The sequence below is a fragment of the Magnolia sinica genome, chromosome 11 (genome assembly GCF_029962835.1).
Source record: "Magnolia sinica isolate HGM2019 chromosome 11, MsV1, whole genome shotgun sequence".
Lineage (NCBI taxonomy): Eukaryota > Viridiplantae > Streptophyta > Magnoliopsida > Magnoliales > Magnoliaceae > Magnolia > Magnolia sinica.
The window spans coordinates 36,651,560-36,670,847 of NC_080583.1; the positions used below are offsets into that span (position 1 = coordinate 36,651,560).

A 19,288-nucleotide genomic window follows, 5' to 3' on the forward strand; every position below is an offset into this window, starting at 1 on the left:
GATTCCAAAGAAAGGGAATAATAATTCCTCTTTATCAAATCAGATTGGAATATAAGAAACAAAATCAATTAAATAAAGCTAAGGAAAGATAATATTAAATAAGCACACTTAGCTTAGATGGAGCACAGAATTATCTCTCAGAAGTTCGATGAAGATTGGCTTGAATACTTTAATTAAATCGATGATTTCTTCTGAGATTTGTGCACTATTTATAGGTGAGAAGATCGAGTCTTCGACTGGTCTAGAGTGCTCTTCGACTAGTCGAAGCTCTAACAGATATTTGAAAAATCTGGCGGGATTTGCTTTGACCGTTCTACGACTGGTCGTAGGTCCTGAAATTCTTCGCTGGACTTCGAGTCGAAGATTGTACGACTGGTCGAAGAGCAGTCGACACTGTTCCTATGACTAGTCGAACAGATTCCTGGACTAGTCGAAGGCTAACAAATTTTATCCAGAATTTGTAACAAACTTACGACTGGTCGAGAAATTTCTTAAACTGGTCGAAGCAAGTCTAGGACTAGTCGAAGAACAGACCAATCACATTGTAAAATAAACATTCGGTTATGTATCCGAAATGACCTACTTCTAAGGTCAACCTATGGTCAATCAAACCTCAATCATGAAGTATGGACATTGAAGCATTAGGAACAAGAGACCTTGAAGTATGAGCCTTGAAGTCTTGATGTAGATCAAACCTTGATGTAGCTCAACCTTGAAAGAGTCTTGAGTTCAACTTGAGTCTTGCCTTGTACTTTCTTTTCAGCCTGAGTCTTGCATTCAGCTTGAGTCTTGTCTTGTGAGCAGTTCTTATTGTGAGCTTAGCTTGTTCATGAATGTTGATCCTTGAGAGAGCTTCACTTATGCAAGTTATATATAACGGAGTATAATAGTGATTTTGGCACAACAAATTTGACAACAAACAGGGATAGAAACTATAGCACTTACAGTTTCTTTAAATGCTTTTATATTTGACCACACTTCACACACAGTCACATCCATCATAGACTATAAATTGTTTCATGTTTATCATTCAAATAGCTTTGTGATTGGATGCTCAATTTGGCTTGGAAGCCATTTGAGTTACTCTAATGATATCCTGATGCTCTTCATGCCTAATCACTCAGGATTACATTAATAGGATTATTAATAAGCATAAAATTTTAAAAAGTCCTATTTACTCCCCTTTAGGACTATTGGCATACTCCAACTTCAACTTAAGTGGTCATTATCACAATTTCAATTGGTATCAGAGAGGGTCTCTCTTTAAGGGCTTCACCGCCTAGAGAGTGATCTTAAATGAAGTTGGGAATATGGCCAAAGGAGAGGGCTCATCCGTCACCAGGCCTCTGGTTTTTAATGGCTTAAATTACGTATACTAGAAGGCTAAGATGCACTACTTTCTGAGATCTTTGTATCATGATGTTTAGGAGATATTTGAAAGTTAATATGTGCCATCAACTGAATAAATTGTACTTGATAGTGGCACAACCATCACAAAACCCAAACCCAAAGAAAAGTGGAGATGTTCAATAAAGAAAAATAGACGGCTGAAGCTAAAGCTATGAACATCATCTACTGTGCCATGTCCCAAGATATATTCAATCAAATAAGTATGTGTGGGACATCCAAAGAAGCATGAGATCTATTGGAAACAACCCATGAAGGCACAAGCACTGTGAAGAGATCCAAACTATAACTCCTTACTTCATAGTTTGAAAGTCTCTGAATGGAAGAGCATGAGACCTTTATAGAGTTTTTCACAAAGTTGAATATCATTTGCAATTCCATGGGTGGATTGGGAGAAAAAGTTCTGGTTCCTAAAATTTATAGGAAAATACTAAGATCACTACCAGAATGGTTTAATCCCATAGTAAAAACTATTGAAGAGTGTAGGAATACTAATGAAATAAAAGTTGAAGAACTAGTAGGTTCCCTACAAACTTTTGAACTACACTTCAAACGATCCCTAAATCCAAAACAACTATCTTAAAAACTTTAAAGAAAATGACAAACGAGGACAGTGGAAGTGAAAAAGATGATGAAGATGAGAGAGTGGCTTTGCTAGCAGAACAATTCATGAAATTCTTTTCAGAAAAATCGTGGTCTTCCCTCCAAAGGTAGAAAGGTGGACAACAAATCCTCTGCAGGTAAATTTAGTCAGAAGACCAAAGAACCACAATGCTATACCTGTCAGAAGTATGGACACCTATCTACTGAATGCCCAAATAGAAAAACTAAGGACAAGGCGATGTCTGCCACATGGAATGATATAGAAGAGTCAAACTCAGAATCTAGTGACTCAGAGAGTGATGGAGACCAGAAATCCTTGAAAATTCTTATGGCCTCCACTACTCCAATCATTCCCAGTGAATCTGAGAACGAGAAAGAACAGCAAGCCACTAAATCATTTCCGTCAAATAATTATAAAACGGAAAAGAAGAAGAAGATCAAAATAGACTACAAGAAGCTTACAATCAACTTTATATCCATAACATCAAAGTGGTTAAAAGACTTGGAATATCTAAGAACAAAAAGGAATTGCTGCAAAAAGATTTGGATAAAACCCTAGAAATTAATACACTTCTAGTTAATGATTTACAGCAATATCACTCAGATAATGATAAACTTAAGAGAATTAACTCCTTCCTTAAATCCAAGTCCAAAAAACTAAACAAACAGGTTGTTAAGAAATTAAAAGACAAAAATATGCTTCTTCAAAATGAAAATCATACACTCTTAGTTGATTTAGAAGAATCCAGAAAAATGGTTAAGATAAACTATAAGTTTTCCCAGAGTGGTAAAAAGCTAGAAATACTATTAGGTATGGGAAGGCCTGGAAAAGACAAGAGCGGCTTATGATATGAAAAATTTAAGTCAAAATCTGGAAAGGCAGCACCAATAACTGAAAAATCTGCTGCTTCAGGAAGCAAAACTAAGGCTACTCCACTGTGTCATTTGTGTGATGATTTGGGTCACTATAAGTTCGAATGCATGACCCCTAAGAGGACTCAACACATCTCTGGTCAAAATCATATTGATAAATTCAAACTAACCAGAGAAATGTAGAATTTCAAGAGTTCACCTAGGAACATGGATAGAAGAAATACATTTCCATCACCACCCGAAATGACTAACAACATGAAAGAGTTATTTAATCAAGTGGATGAACTAAAGACTAAAATTAAATCCATCACAGTTAAAAAATCTGCCATGAAATGGGTAAGGAAGAACTAGTTCAGATCATGCTTCAAGATCTGGATATGTGCTGAAATGATGAAATTCTGTTGAGCTTCAAAATGTTACATCTGAATATTTTTGTGCATAAACATTGTGATGTTTATAATTTTGAGTTGTACAAAACCTGTAAAATATTTTAGTGTGTATGTCGTAAATTCAAGGATAAAATCCTATACTTTGACGTCTGTCAAATTGCAGAAGAATGAGAAATATTCAGAGTCGATATGTCTCCTGACAAGTCATTATCAATTAATCGATCAAGGGTCGATACCATCGACGACTCCTTGGAATAAGAAAAGTCATGCGATTGAGAATGATATCGAAGACAGGGCCGATAAAATCGATCAGGGTCTATCGATATCATCGAAACAAGGATCGATGATATCGACAGATGCAACCCGATATAAAGCGGTAGAGCGCGAAAAAGGGATTTTTGTCTCAGAGTTCTCATTTCTTCTTCCCCGCTCGATTCACTTGACCAGACCGCTCAGACCCTCATCAGGAAGCCCCAAACGTCCCACAAATCCAGTAATACCTCTCTATACATCAAGAGTCCATCCTTCTTTTGGGTATTTCCATTTTTGTTGGTTTTTTGTCCTCTTTACCAAAAATCCTTCAAACACTCTTTTTGTCCACATGGGAAAAGACAAAGGAAAATCATCCGGACCGAGTGAGTCTTCAAGATCCGCCCGACAAAAAGTGCTTGCTCCAAAAGAAAGGGCAAGGTCCCCAGAACATGGGACCCCTACAAGGCAGCGCACTAGATCGCATGGCGGGTCCCAGTCCGAGGCACCAACACCTCCACTAGCAAAAGCAAATCCGGTCTTAGAAAAGTTCACTGGGAGCAAGGTTATTTAGGAGAGAAAAGTCGATAAGAGTTGTCTAATTCCATATAACCTGGAACCTCTGCTTACTACCATAGATTGGTTGCCTGTTCTTAATTTTGGTGGGCCTTGTCATCTTGAAAGAACATATAATTTCTTCACCACCTGTCATTCTCCAGCATCCGACCCTCCGTCCATCACTATGACCGTCGATGGTGATGATCTGCAAATCACTCCTGAGTCTATCGCAGGAATTTTCAATCTTACTCTATCACTTGTAGGACTCCCAGATATGGACATGGAATATATTGAGATCAGGTCCAAGGTCACCAAATTCCTCTGTCATGATCGTGATGTTTAGTGGTACCAAGGTAATGCTCTGAAATCCAAATTCATGGAACCACGATTTCGGGTCCTGCACGGTATCCTTGCTTCAAACATCTACTCTAGGGGCTCCAACAGGGCTGATCTCACAGGCTTCATGACTACGATAATTTATTCGATTGCCTCTAGGATCAAGAATTGTCTGCCTACCCTCATCGTGCATCAGTTGGTTTATGCTTTTCATACAGCTAGGCATGTTCACTTACTATATCCCTGGATCATACATACAATATACAATGCCATAGGCTTTCTAACTACAAATGTCCTGAACTTCCTCTCCAAACCTTCAACAAAAGTAAAATTCGAAGGATGGATTTGAAGTTTCATAGGTATCCCGAGGATCCGATTAAGGAAGGCATTCGAGTAGAAGGAGTAGGTGGTGTTAATGATGCTCCCATGGAAGGGACTGAGACGACTGGAGAAGAAGCTTCTGGACCTCATCATGCACCATTGACATCAACTCTTGGACATGTTAAACGCTGTAAGCTCCACCAGGATCAGATTGGAGCAATTCAGAGGGATGTCCACTCAGTGCACGAAAGGCTCACCATCTTGGAGCAGCTGGTCCAAGGAGTGCAGCAGATAGTACAATAATTAGTTGAGCTAATCACATGTCATCGAGACGATACGGCGCCGTCTACCTCTACTCCTCCACCATAGTACGAGATTCTGAACGCTATCACATTCACTCACACTTATTTTTTCGTATGAGCACTAGTATCTTTTTGGATGCTCTATGCTCTCATAGATGAATGTGATAGCCTCTTGATAGTTTGACATCTTTTTGTCATGTATATGCCGTGATGTGGGTTTGTTACTACTTCTGGGTGCCCATGGAAGGACTTGTTTCTTTTTACGAACTATTTTTTCTGCCAAAGTTGGGCAGTATGCGCTTTGTTTTGTCTAGTTTGGATATGGCGCGCATTGATCACTATTCTTTACTGACATATTCATTTATATGATTTCCGTTGTTTTGTTGGTTTGGGCTTATATTGTAAATGGTATGTGATGCATTATGATCTATCTCACCACCTTACTAGATCTCCCCTGCATACATAGGATTCCAACATGAAGATATTTTAGAGCTCTGTTTAATCATTACACATCTATTTATTTTATGCATATTCCTCTGAATGTTGGTTCTTCCCAATACTTCAAACTTCAGTCAATATCAACTGCTATATCTTTATCAATGACTGACAAAAAGGGGGAGAAGAGTTCAAACACCTCGAACAGAAAATTGTATATCTACTTGAATGGTGTTGCAGGTGTTAAGGGGAGCAGCTGCACTAAGATAAGGGGAGTTTACAGTTAGGGGGAGCAGATACTAGGTTGTGTACATGGTTTCACTAGAAATTATAAAATTGTGTAAAATGTAGGTAGACACAATTTAGGATATGGTTGTTTAGATACTGCTCTATGGTGTTTTGGTATTTTGTCATGTAATTGACAAAGGGGGAGATTGAAAGTGCCCTGGTTTGTCAATTAGCGTGAGTGTTGAGTCAGCTGGACTATAGAGCCTCATAAGAAGATCAATTCAAAGCGTCTACCTTAACCGGATGTGTGCAAGCTCACCACAGGTAAATCTAAGCCTCACATCTCATGTCCCAAAACACCAGGTATATAAAACCCTTAAAACAAACTAGAACATCATAGGGTTTTTAAGATAAGAAAACTTTTTCAAAAATCAGAAAATTCTCTAAGTTTTCTTGCTTTGTCGATTTTATCGATACACATCTCGATATGATCGACCTGTGCTGTCGATGTCCTCGAAGCTTAAACGATACCATCGAAATGAGGACAAAATACGTCCAACAACCACATATATCTCTGGATGGATTTATCGATGTATCGATATACCTATCGATATCATCAATATTTGAATCTCGAATCCATTGAAAGTGACTCGATAATATCGACAGACAGATCTCCGGTGCCCCTGTCTTTACTTAAGAAAATCACATATACATTGATATATCGAAGGCCTTCTCGTTACCATCGAAATTCAAATCTCGATGATATCGGAAGGCCCGCGATGTTATCGATCATGGGCGCCTAATCTTCCAACAATTATTTCAAGGTAGTTTATCTATGATTGAGGGTCACTGAATAGAATCGATATTCAAATATCGACAGTACGGTTTCGATGGCATCGAACAGGGACAGAAACTGTCTAACAAGCTTAACCGAAAATCCCTTGGATTTTTTGATGCCTCGATGCAGCTATCGATATCACCGACATTCAAATTCCGATGATCTCGAAGGTCCCTCGATCATCCTTGTAAACCTGAAATATTTCATAGCAAGTCTCTCTTTTTTTTAAAGTGTCAATGAATCGAACCTCTCATCGATGATATCGGAGTTTGAAATCGACATGTGTTTCGATTCCATCGACTAGCTGGCAAAAGGGTTCAAAAGCGTATGACATATGAGTTTGTGTCATCGAGCGGCAAGTCGATGCAATTGAGATATACGCTCGATGATATCGACCCTGCTCAATGATATCGAACTCTGTCATAAATGTGCCATTTTATATCCATTGGAACCTTTTACCTATATAAAGAGAACCTGTTTATTGTTGCTAGTAGAGAAAGAAGAGAGTGCTTTTGAGTGTTTTACCTTGGATCATATACCCAAAGCCCTTTCTCTCATGGGAGTTCATCCTCCAATCCACCCTCATCATTGATATTCAATAGAGTGGATTGGGGAATGAACTTCACATTCAAGGATCCTCCAACTACTATCTTAATGGCAAATCATTAAGCTAGGATGCCTTGAATGCATAGATGACTAGAATCACTCTCTCTTTCTTATAGGAAAACATTTAATAGAGTAGGATTCCATATTGAACTTGACCCAACCCGAAGCCGTGTATTGGTACATCATCTGTGTTGCAGATCAAGGAAGAAGAAGATTCTTCATCAACAAGGAGGAGATCTTCGTCAACGTGCTGAATGAGACTCATCCACTTATTTATAAGTTATTAGAGTCCAGAGGACACTTGTAATCATTCCTTTTTAGGATTGGGTCTAAGGTGTTTCTCACCCTTGTAACCTCTCGTAGGAGGCCTCCGGCAGGAGTGTACATGGTGGGTGCGTTGTGTTGACCCTTGCTCTGTTGAGAGCATAAATAGTTAGGTTCCTTGTGTGGATCCTAAAACTAAGTGCGTTATGTTGACCCTTACTCGTGGAAGCATAAACAGAGGTTCCTTGTGTGGATCCTTGGCCAGTGTGCCTAAAAACAGGTGTTATGTGTTGTCCCTTGCTCAAGGAGCATAAACAGTCAGCATCAGTGTAGGTTGTAAAGGTTGAAGGTGAACCTGATTTAAAACTTAGATTTGACGTGAACCGCTGTGAAACCTCCTTAGTGAAATCTGGCATACTCAAGGGTTGAGTGCGTCTGCCGGGAGTGGAGTAGACAAGTAGTCGAACCACTATAAAAATGATTATGTTTGTGATTGATCTGTCTCTTATTATTTGTGTGATTTCTTTAAATACTTTTATATTTGATCACACTTCACACAAAGTCACATCCATCATAGACTATAAACTGTTTCATGTTTATCATTCAAATAGCTTTGTGATTGGATCCTTCATTTGGCTTGGAAGCCATTTGAGTTACTCTAATAATATCCTGATGCTCTTCATGCCTAATCACTCAGGATTAGATTAATAGGATTGTTAATAAGCATAAAATTTTAAAAAGTCCTATTCACCTCCCTGTAGGATTATTGGCATACTCCTACTTCAACTTAAGTGGTCATTACCGCAATTTCACATGAGCCATACAATATCAGAGTAAGCAGAAATACTAACAAGTCCATAAGTCATACAATATTAGAATAAGAAGAAATATAGACAACTCCATAGTCATACAATATTAGAGTCAGTAATGCAGATCGGCTATGCAGTGCAGGGTTGTGGTAAGCCAAATGCCATGTGCTGGGATGTAATGCAATATGTGGTGCGAAAGAAATGACTAAGCTAGAGTGTGAAGTCGGGATGATAGTATGTGGTATCGCAAGCTGTGAAGTCCATCACGAGGGACTTCTATCCAAACCTATCCCATACCTAAATTTGGATAGCAAGACCAAATGTGGTAAACTCCTAATCTCAGGTTGGTCATGCACCCCAACAGAAATCCTGGCCATCGCGAAGGTTCACATAACGATTTGGTAGTGCACCACCTCCCCGAGTGGATAATTAACGAATGAATGAATGAGTGAAATGCTGAGTACGCAACTCCTACTCAATAAGTCCTCATATCAGTATCGTACATCTTTGGGATCATCACCGGGGTCTAGTACACTCTACGCCAGCTTGTCGCCTAGCAAGCACACAGCTGGGTAGGTGGAAGAAACCTCACTATCCACCTACCAATATCGTTTCAGCTCATCAATAGCAGACCCATTTACCAGCTGGTCAAACTCAACCTAACATTACCTTCCAACCAACCATGACACAGTGGTAGATGCAGCCTATTGGTATATAGCCCTCATGCACTCATGTACATCCACTCAGTTTAAATGTTGGAGCATCTCCTGGCCTTGAGAGTTTAGGAAATTTCACCCAGGGACATCTATCGCGCCCATGTGCTAGAACCAAACATTTTCGGTGTCCCATCTTGTGATTCATGATATGCCTGTGGAGGCCACGACCTTGATGTCATTAGGGCATACAGTGGTCATATTACAAAATGTGAGATGCATGAGTCATACCATTTAATCATGCATCAAACCTGCTCGTACCGCACGCTCATGTGGGGTAACTCCGTCTGTCGGGGAGTCTCATAAACAATCAGCCCAATGGCACATGCTATGCTCAATCACTCCTTATAACAAGCATATGGATGATGCGTATGGGCATGTATGATGAAGTATATCAAGCATGATTATAATCACATACATCATAGTGGACCGATATAAGATGGCCCATGGTCCGTATAGGTGAATGGGTGGTGTGCACATAATCACTTACACATGGTGGGCCTTACACATACAATGGGCCTCATGCATATAATGGTCCTCACACATATGATGGGCCTCATACATCACAATTGGGTCTCATACAAATATAATGAGCCTCATACAATCATAATGGGCCTCATACAATACAACGAGCCTCATACCATCACAATGGATCTCATGCAATCATAATGAGTCTCATATAATCACAATGGGCCTCATACAATCACAATGGGCCGCTTACAATCTCACAATGGGCCTCAGACAATCACAATGGGCCTATACAATCATAATGGGCCGCATACAATCACAATAGGCCTCACATGGTCACAACGGGCCTCATACAATCACAATGGACCTCATACGATCACAATGGGCCTCATATAATCAGACAATGGGCCTCATATAATCACGATAATCTTCACAATGACTTTATGCAATCATAATGCTATGCTAACACATACTCAGTGCGTATACTAACATAGTCGTAATCAATAATCGGCCTATATATGGTGGGGTCCATAGAAGGACAACAGATCTAATCCATAACATGAGGATTGGTCCTCAATAGTGGATATACCAAATCTAATACCATAGATTCTTCTACCTATGGCCATAGGTGATGATGCATCCTCCCCATAACAAGGATGAGTCTAGATGGCCTACTTATGGGCCTAAGGGTGGGCTTACAAGTTTGGGTACCTCTACTAGCATAAGTGGGGACCCAAAGAATTGGGATAGCCCAAGAAGGTGAGATGGATCATACTAATAATAGTGGGGGCCCATCAATTTGGGTTAACCCATTAAGGGGAAATGAGAATGAGCCTAATACAATCATAAGGGGGCTCATACCATCTCAATGGCTTGTATCATGATGTTATACTAGCACGTACTCATAGTCGGCATCGATAATCGGCCTATACACAAGGCAGAGTCCATAGATAGACAGCAAATCCATAACATGGAGGGCCAGTCCTTAACTATGGATATACCAAATCTGATAGCACGAATCCCTCCGTCTACGGTGAGGATGAACTCTCCTCATATCAAGGTTAGGCCTAGGTGGCCTACCTATATTCCTAAGGGTCAAGAACGGGCTTCCTTCACCATACTATCATATGGCCCGGTAAATACCCTAGTGGGCCCAAATAAGTCCTAGATGGACTCCAAGATTAAAAAGAAATAATCCTACAAACAACCAATGGGGGCCTAACATTATGGGTTAGCCCAATATGAATAAATGGGTCATGTAAACATCAATGGGGCCCAATGATTAGGGTCAACCCACTTAGAGAAAGATGAAAGTGGGCCTAACAAAGGCCTAAGGGGAGGTCATAATGTGGACATTTAACCATCATTACCCATCAATGTGGACATTTAACCAACATTGCTCCCAAGGAGTGGTCCACATAGAGCCTAACATATAGTGGGGCCCATGGCCTCACACAAGGGCCTCATACACAACATAATGGGCCTCACACAAGGGCCTAATGAAATAGCCCATAGCCCTCAAAATGTTTGGAAATAAAATCAACTTCACACATGTTATCTCATGCATTAATATTGGGCCTCTTGGGTCAGCCCATAGCCCACATGCATCAAGGTAGGCCACATGAGGTAGCCCAAAGCCCAGAAAAAATGCTAAGGTATGTTATGCCTAACATATCCAATATGGTGGGCCTCTTTAGGCATCCCATAGGCTCCAAAATATAGCTGGGCCAAGTGTACAATGTACCTAATATAGTGATTTACAATTCAGCCCATGAAGTCCACCATAATGGATGGATAGAACCACACCAAAAGGGAATTTAAGGATGGATATTCAACCCATTTGACCCCTAAAACATTCTAAAAATCTGGGCAATCTGGCCCTTATAACATTAGAAAAAAAAGTGGGCCTAACAAGGCATCAAAGGGCCCAAATTCCACTCAACATGGAGGTATACATCATACAAGGAAGTGGGCCTGCTGCTGGACCTTTGGGCCAGCAGTAGTCTAGTCAATCTAGAGGTCTAAGGGGCTAGATGGCTAAGGGTAAAACATGCATCAAGGTGGGTCCCACGTCCAGGGGGCTAGACGACAAGGATGGAACACATCAAGGTGGGCCACACATCCAACTTGATGGATGGTGTGAATATACAATACATCAAGGTGGGCCACACGTCAAACTTGATGGACGGTGTGAATATACAATACATCAAGGTGGGCCACACGTCTAACCTGATGGATGGTATGAATATACAATACATCAAGGTGGGCATATTGCATCATGAAGTGGGCCCCAGCAGCTAGATATACAATGCACACATCATTGTGGGGTCCATGGGTTGGACGACACTGATAAGACACGTACATCATGATGGGCCCGCGTCTAACCCATCTGAACAATTGAGATGGATAAAACAAATACATCGAGGGGGTCCCATGGAGGGATGGTGTGGCTAAAAACACATAAATCATGTGGTGCGACCCACCGTCCGGTCCCCTAGACAGACGACTTGGATACATACATACAAGGTAGGCTCCACAGCTGCCAAATGGATAGATAGTATGGTATTACACATACCTCATGATCGGACCACAGAACTTGATGATGTTAATACAACAGTTATAGCTGTTGCCATCTAGCAGATGGACGACCCAGATACAAAATGCATACATTAAGGTGGGTCCACACATGTGGGACCCACCAGCTTTAGATTAAGCTGATATCTGTGTTTTCTCTTCGTCCAGGTCTACTGGGTGGTGCTAGCAGTGCTAGACCGTCTAGGCACATGTTGGATGTTAGCAAGGTGGGCCCCATAGGTGATCAGCATAGATGAAACATATACAACATGCAACGGGTCCATGCAGGTGGGCAACACATCCAGGAAATCAGCTTGATCCATGAGTTTTCCTCCATCCAAATTGGCCCGAAAATGGGCAACAAGGTGTCCCAAAAATCAGGATGCATGGATGTCCCATGTTTGGACAACAATATACATCATCAAGTGAGCCATCATGCGAGGATCGAGAGAGAGAGAGAGAGAGAGAGAGAGAGAGAGAGAGAAGACGTGTGACGGAGGGGCCCCGCCACTATGGGTCCCTCTAATACATGCATCAATACATACATCAAGATGGGTCCCATGCATGCATGGGCCCATCATAACAAAATAAAAATCTAAGGTGGGGGTGTCATCCCCACCATGCAAATGAGAGGTCTAAATGACCACCGTGGCTCATGCATGTAAGAAAATGGGCCAAAGCCACATCAAGGGGATCATGGAGGTTCTCCACCATGGATTGGTGGGTCCTTCAAGTATCCATGCAAATGAAAGAAAGAAACCTAAGAGAGAGGATGAAATCTAGCTCTAGAGAGAACCCACCTTAGATCTTGATCTCCTACTTCCACCACTATGCTTCAATGCTCCTAAGATAATCTTTTAATGGTGCAGATTGACTGTTAATGGTTAGATTGATGGGGAGAATGGGTGAGAGATGGCTAGATTTTTGGGGTTACTTGGATGTCCCAAGCTTTTTAGCAGTGGAGAAAATGAAAGAAATAGGGGGAGAGAGAGAGATTGGAGGGAGAGAGAAAGAAATGATTGCTTTGAAATGATGATTGTAAGGCCATAATTATCTTTAACTCATGGGGAAGAGAAAACCTATAATTACTTGTAGGTAATCATTACCTAGCATGGGGTGATGACATCATCCCATAATGGCCTAGGAAATAGTGTCATATGGGATAGCTGGGTCCTGTAATCAAGTTATGAATGGTCATTATAATGCGTGGGCTACATCTTATGATCTAAGCGTTGCATTGACGCACGAGACACGAAATTGGAACCACGACGATGGTGCGGTTGCATTGGTACAGTCTCGGGTTAAGTCGACTCGGTTTACAGGAAGTGACTTAAGATCATGCGCAAATGCCATTTACGGGTCGCGGGTTGCCGGAATTTGATGGGGTGGATTGCGGGATCCTACGAAACAGAATGGTCACTAGGACATGAGTCTGACGCATCCAAACTCGGTGGGCCCCACCATGTGCTTTTATATGCTTTATACATATCTTCATATGGTTTTAGATGGTATGGTTCACCTGAGTTCCATATACAACTGATTTTTGAGATATCCCATAACCTAAGGGGAACCCATCAAATGCACGGTGTTAATGTTCGACAAACATCATGGTGGGGCCTACACAACTCGACCTCAGGGAAAGTTCCCATGAGGTGGACTTCATAGTAACATCTCCCATATATGTGTGTGTGTGTGTGTGTGTGTGTATTAATTAACGCATGCATACACAACCCCACACAGTCACACTGCAGTGTAATTTCACCACCTATGGGTACTCGAACCCTTAACCCGATGTTGAAACTCCTGAGAGTCTACCACCGGAGCAAGAGTATGGACCCGATACACACACATGTGTGTGTGTTTATTTTTTGGGAAAGCCCATGCATGCCCTTAGCCTCACATTCCATTCTTAAACCTAAGTTGAGTTGTCGCAGGTTGGGTCAGTCAATTGTGCTTATGAATTTTAAGTGGGTTAGATTGTAATCTCATAGTAATAGGTGGTGGGTTTTGGTTTGGATTACAATTCTTGGCCCATCCCGTAAATGGGTCAAGCTTGGACTGACCCCAAGTTGGCCTGAACCAGACCCATTGCCATGGCTATGGTTAAGAGATAAAGCCTTCTACTTATCGCATCAGAACGAACTCTCTTTGATACTATCTAATCTCTCTATTAAGAGAGAGATTTTATCTCCTTGGGAATAACAATGTATGCAACCCTTTGAGAAAGTAAAATGAAGTGACGAAAGGGTAGGCCATGTAAGTTGGGATTGCCTCTAGACAACTCACAAACCAAGTTGGTATAGCCTCTAGGTAATCCCCACATCCCATACGTTCTTAAATTTAGATGTCAGATGAAATCGTGACTTAAAATGTTAGAAGCTTAAATAGGCCTTTCATGTAAAAAGGAATTAAAGATGCTAATCATAACCTCGGAATTTCCATGGCATACATTGTTGAAACACAGTCTCAGGAAAACCAACTTATATTCAATTTGTGACTTCTTTCTTCTTGCCACATGGACTTATGACTCAAATGTTGATTATTGCTCTAACTGTAGAATCCTTCTTGCTTGGGATAGATCTATCCAAGTCTCCATTAAAAAAATACTGATTCATTGTTTTGTGAGATCTAATGATTTTCTAGGTAAGATTATGCTTACAGGTATTTATACGCTACAAGAAAGTAATGAAATGCTGACCCTTAGGGGAACCCTTTACTGGCGGCTAGTATAACTAGACACAGGCAAAGGGTGTGTTTAAAACCTTAAAAAAACCCAACTCGATTTTTGTCCCATTTCACCCTTTCCCTCTCTCCATCACGCGCCAACTCTCTCTCTCTCTCTCTCACTTTATCTTTCTCTCTCTGCGCCTCTCCCTGTCCTCTAGATCTATGACTCCCTCTCCCTCTCCCTCTCCCTCTCCCTCCTCTCCTTCTCTCTCTATACACCTCTCCTTCTCTCTCTCTACCTCTGTCTCTCCCTCTCCACTTGATCTCTCTCTCCCACTCCCTCTCCCTCTCCCTCTCCACTCTCGAATCCTCCCCTCTCCCTCTCCACTTGATCTACCGCTCCCTCACTCTCTGTCTCTCTCTCCCTCTTTTATTTTCTTCTTTTCTTTGGTTTAGTACATCAAAGAGCATTTTTCAACATCAGGTATCTTCCTCTCTCTCTCTCTCCTTATTTATTCATATTAATTTGGGCAATTTTTAGCATTTTTTTAGGAATAATCGAATTGGAGTTCCTTGTTCCAAATTTCAATTGTGACGAGTTGATTCTGAAATCCCTAATTGGATTTTGAGATTTCCAATTCCTAATATGGGAATTATAAAATCCCCAATTACTGTATTTGGGAATCAAAATCCCCAATTGTCAATTTTGGAATCAAAATCTGAAATCCATAGTTTTCTAATTTGGGATCGAAATCCAAAATCCCTAATTTTCTAATTCGAGGATCAAAATCCAAAATCCATAAAATTTTGATTTGGGGATCCAAAATTCGAAATCCCTAATTTTCTGATTTGGGGATCGAAATCCGAAATCCCTAATTTTCTGATTTGGGGATTGAAATCTGAAATCCCTAATTTTTTGATTTGATCCTCCATACCTGATGCACGGTGGCTCTGATACCAACTATGAGATAGATGTGGAATTACAAGGACCCGAGATGGCATATTTAGGCTGATTTTCATTGTCCCGAGAAAATCATATATATTTCGACTGATATTCATTGATATAAACCATTCATTCACATATATTTTGGTTAATTTTCATTGAACCATATTAAGACTCTTTGCTTTGATCGAAATATTTTCATCCGACTGGTCTCGTATGTAATGATCTATCTGTTGCATGTAGTGATCTATCACATTGATATGATTGGGTTCATTTCCATTTTTTCAAATCATTCATATGATCGGTCATGATCGGACCCCTATTTTGATGTTTCAAGCCATTCATTTGATTAGGGCCACTATTTTGATGTTTCAAGCCATTCATCTGATTGGGGCTATGTTTAGTGATATAAGCCCTTCCTCATATGGTATGGGTCATTGTCATCAATCCAAGCACAGTGATATTTGAAGGTTGATCCTCTTTTCTTACAGACCCCCTATGTAGTGATCCACTATGCTGATGATATATTTGGGCTGATTTTAATCAATCCGAACTAATCATATATATATTTAGGGTGATTTTCATTGATCCAAACCATTCATTCACATATATTTGGGCTGATTTTCATTAACCCAAACCATTCGTGTGATTGAGTCCTATTTAATGTTCCAAACCATTCATATGAATAGCTTATTCTTAGTGATCGAAATACGTTCATATGGTTTGGCCTATTTTCATTAATTTAAGCGCAGTGATAACATCCATCATTCATCTGATTTGGCCTATAGTTAGTGATCCAAACCCTTCATATGTTGGGGCCATTTTCATTTATTCAAGCCCCCTATGTAGTGATTCATTGTGTTGATGATATACTTACGCTGATTTTCATTGGTTCTACTGTGTTAGCCATCTGATTAACGACCATCAATTGGCTAGCTATATGAAAAACAGTCTAGGATCCAAATTCAGTGGTTGAGATTGGATAGTTAAGACTGTTCAGTCAATGTGGTTGTTGGACTATGATCCATCCACGGTGGGGCCCATAACTGGGACACTCTGGATATAATGCATTCCTGTCATGGGTAAGGTGGACGAGCCATTACTATTGGATAGAACTATGCTCTGTTTATCATCATCCTCCATGGCATGACCCATCCACTTCCACATGGCATAAATGTATATATGGAGATTCTTACATGCAACCTGAACCATCCAAATCATGAGGACTTTTTTAAATCCTGGATTTCAAATCCTCAAAAGGGCCTCTTTTAAAATTCAAGAGAAAAGGAGTGTAAAAAATCCAGAATTTTCAATCCTCTTAAACTGTCATCATTGAAGCTTATTGGTTGGTTCTTGTTTTAGTGCTCTTATCTATGAGTTGGATTTCATAATGCATTGAAGATTATTGGCTGGTTCTTGTTTTTCTTTTTACAATTTTAGTGCTCTTTTACACAATAAAACAATGCTGGTCTTCTTATGAGTAGATCTCCGTATCCTTATAATTTTTTTTTTGTGTTGGTTATTAGGTCTCACAATTTGTCATTCACGTATAAGGCTTGTATATTATGGATATAGTCGTCAATTTCTACAGGTTGGGTTGTTTTCGCATTTCATCTTGCTAGGGGATCTTTTTCCTTTTCATTTCATCAATTTCATTACTATATTTGTCTTATCTTTTTGCATTATCTCTACTCTAATGTGCTTTGGGATCTACAGTAAATGTGCATCATTGGGACCTACAGTAAATGTGCCACTATAAAGAAACACCACAATCCATCTGATGCTTCTAAGCATACATGATTTAGAAAAGTATAGCAATGGCTCACATGCTCTACTTGTCGGTGGTTTCTTCTAGTTAATCACTATCTTTGGAGTGTTCAAATTTGAGAAACAATCTATTTAGCTAAGTGTATAGAAACCAACACATGTACATTGATGCATTTGGCATCCAAAGTCCCCCTATCTAGCTAACTAGTATTTGCTTCACTTTTGAGTTTCATCCAACTATTTTCTTTGTAAAGGACCATAGAATGGAAGATTACTGTGGCATGACTTGACGAAAGGTGATTTCCATCATCTAATGGAAACTCCAAAGTCCTTTCACTTATCATCTAAGTCTTGTCATCCAACAATATGTATGGTTCATCATGTGCTTTCTCACTTTTAACTTCCTTTCTCCTTTAAATATGTGAACTCTAGTGTAGCCAATAAATCAAACCTTTGGAATTTGTACTTTCTATATCTAGTGACAAGCTCTGTTTCCCTATTAGATACATTTCATTGATGATCTTAGTAGATTTTCTTTTGGAAAGCGCTTTCATTTTTAACTCAATTTTCTTTTCTTGTTTTGTTGGTGGCTATGTTTCAGGATTCAAGCATTTGAAATGATGGCAATTGTTGTGGTAGGGAACAACCTCATATGTTTGTCTTTTCAGCCTTTAGACTTTTACTGCATGTCTGTCTTCAATTAGTTGGGTTTCCGATGGTGCTATATAGCTTATAATTTTCTAGTATCATTTCGAATTATCTGCCATAGTGTTCTTGCACCTGCAAGTTATGACAAAAATCTGGATTGCATGTGGTCGTACTATTGAAGAAGTGTTTCGAGTCAAAAGCCTAAACAATTTGGGCTATAAGATTTTTTACTTTGTTATGAAAATGTTGTGCATTAGTGATGTATAATTTCCATTATTGGTTGGTATTAATGATATGGTTGTTCATTAGTTTGGTAGGTTTCCTTTGTTTGTGTAGCTATGACTTAAATAGTACCTAATCATCCCATTTTATAGGCTATTTGTTGGATGATTAGAATATTTGATCTGTGTGTTTTTGAAGTGTGGTCCATTGTAGCTAAATGACACACTGTACAAATGGAGTACAAAATCTTTGTGAGCATACAGGTTTGGATGTTAAATCATTATTTGGATGCTCATTTCAGGTTTTGGTTTGTATCAGTATACAGGTTTGAATCGATTGTTTTGGTTGTTCATTATAGATTTCACATTTACATATGTGTACTGATTTTTTATTTTTGCTACTCATTTTAGGTTACGGTTTGTAACATCTTACATGTTTGAGCTCAGACGATAATTGTTTATTTTGCGTACTCATTTTAGGTTTTGGTTTATAACAACTTAAAGATTTAGCTTAATCATCATAGGTTTAGTGTTAACTTTTTCCTTGCTAGGTCCCAGGGCAGAATTCATGGGTTGTGGCCGCGAGCATGTTGTAAAGTTCAAGTGGTCTAGTATGGAAGTTCTTCTTCATCAGACGATGCCCATGCCTTTGAAAGATTTGGATTTTAGGTACATGGAAAATGTTTGTATATGTCTGGACACTGATAGCATAGTAGTTAGAATTTACAAACCAAGTCAGTTTACTTTGCCCCGAAACTTTATAATGCCCTTTTTTTAAAAAATCTATCTTACAGGCAAAAACTATGAAAATGATTGTGCTAAGGCTATAATGCTAGAGCTGTAAACATGTCTCCTAACACCCAAATAAGTTTGGTTTTTAGCCCAGTTGTTTTTTTTCTCTTTCTTTTCTTCTTCTTCTTCTTCTTCTTCTTCTTCTTCTTCTTATTCCTCTTCTTCTTCTTCTTTTTGCCTTTGTGCAGTTGATCCCAAGCAGTTGGGATATGGCTTTAGGCAATGATGATGATGTTGTTGTTGAGATGTGTGTGCGTGTGTGTGTGTGTGTGTGTGA

At 39.8% G+C, this 19,288-nt stretch overlaps 1 long non-coding RNA gene across 1 annotated transcript; it reads left to right on the top strand.

Moving 5' to 3' along the window:
- Positions 1-17,284: 17,284 nt before the first annotated feature.
- LOC131218340 (uncharacterized) lies at positions 17,285-18,745 on the top strand. The gene is made up of 4 exons (XR_009157654.1): positions 17,285-17,392; positions 17,605-17,718; positions 17,952-17,985; positions 18,700-18,745. It is a non-coding gene; the product is annotated as an uncharacterized LOC131218340 (long non-coding RNA).
- The last annotated feature ends 543 nt before the right edge of the window (positions 18,746-19,288 follow it).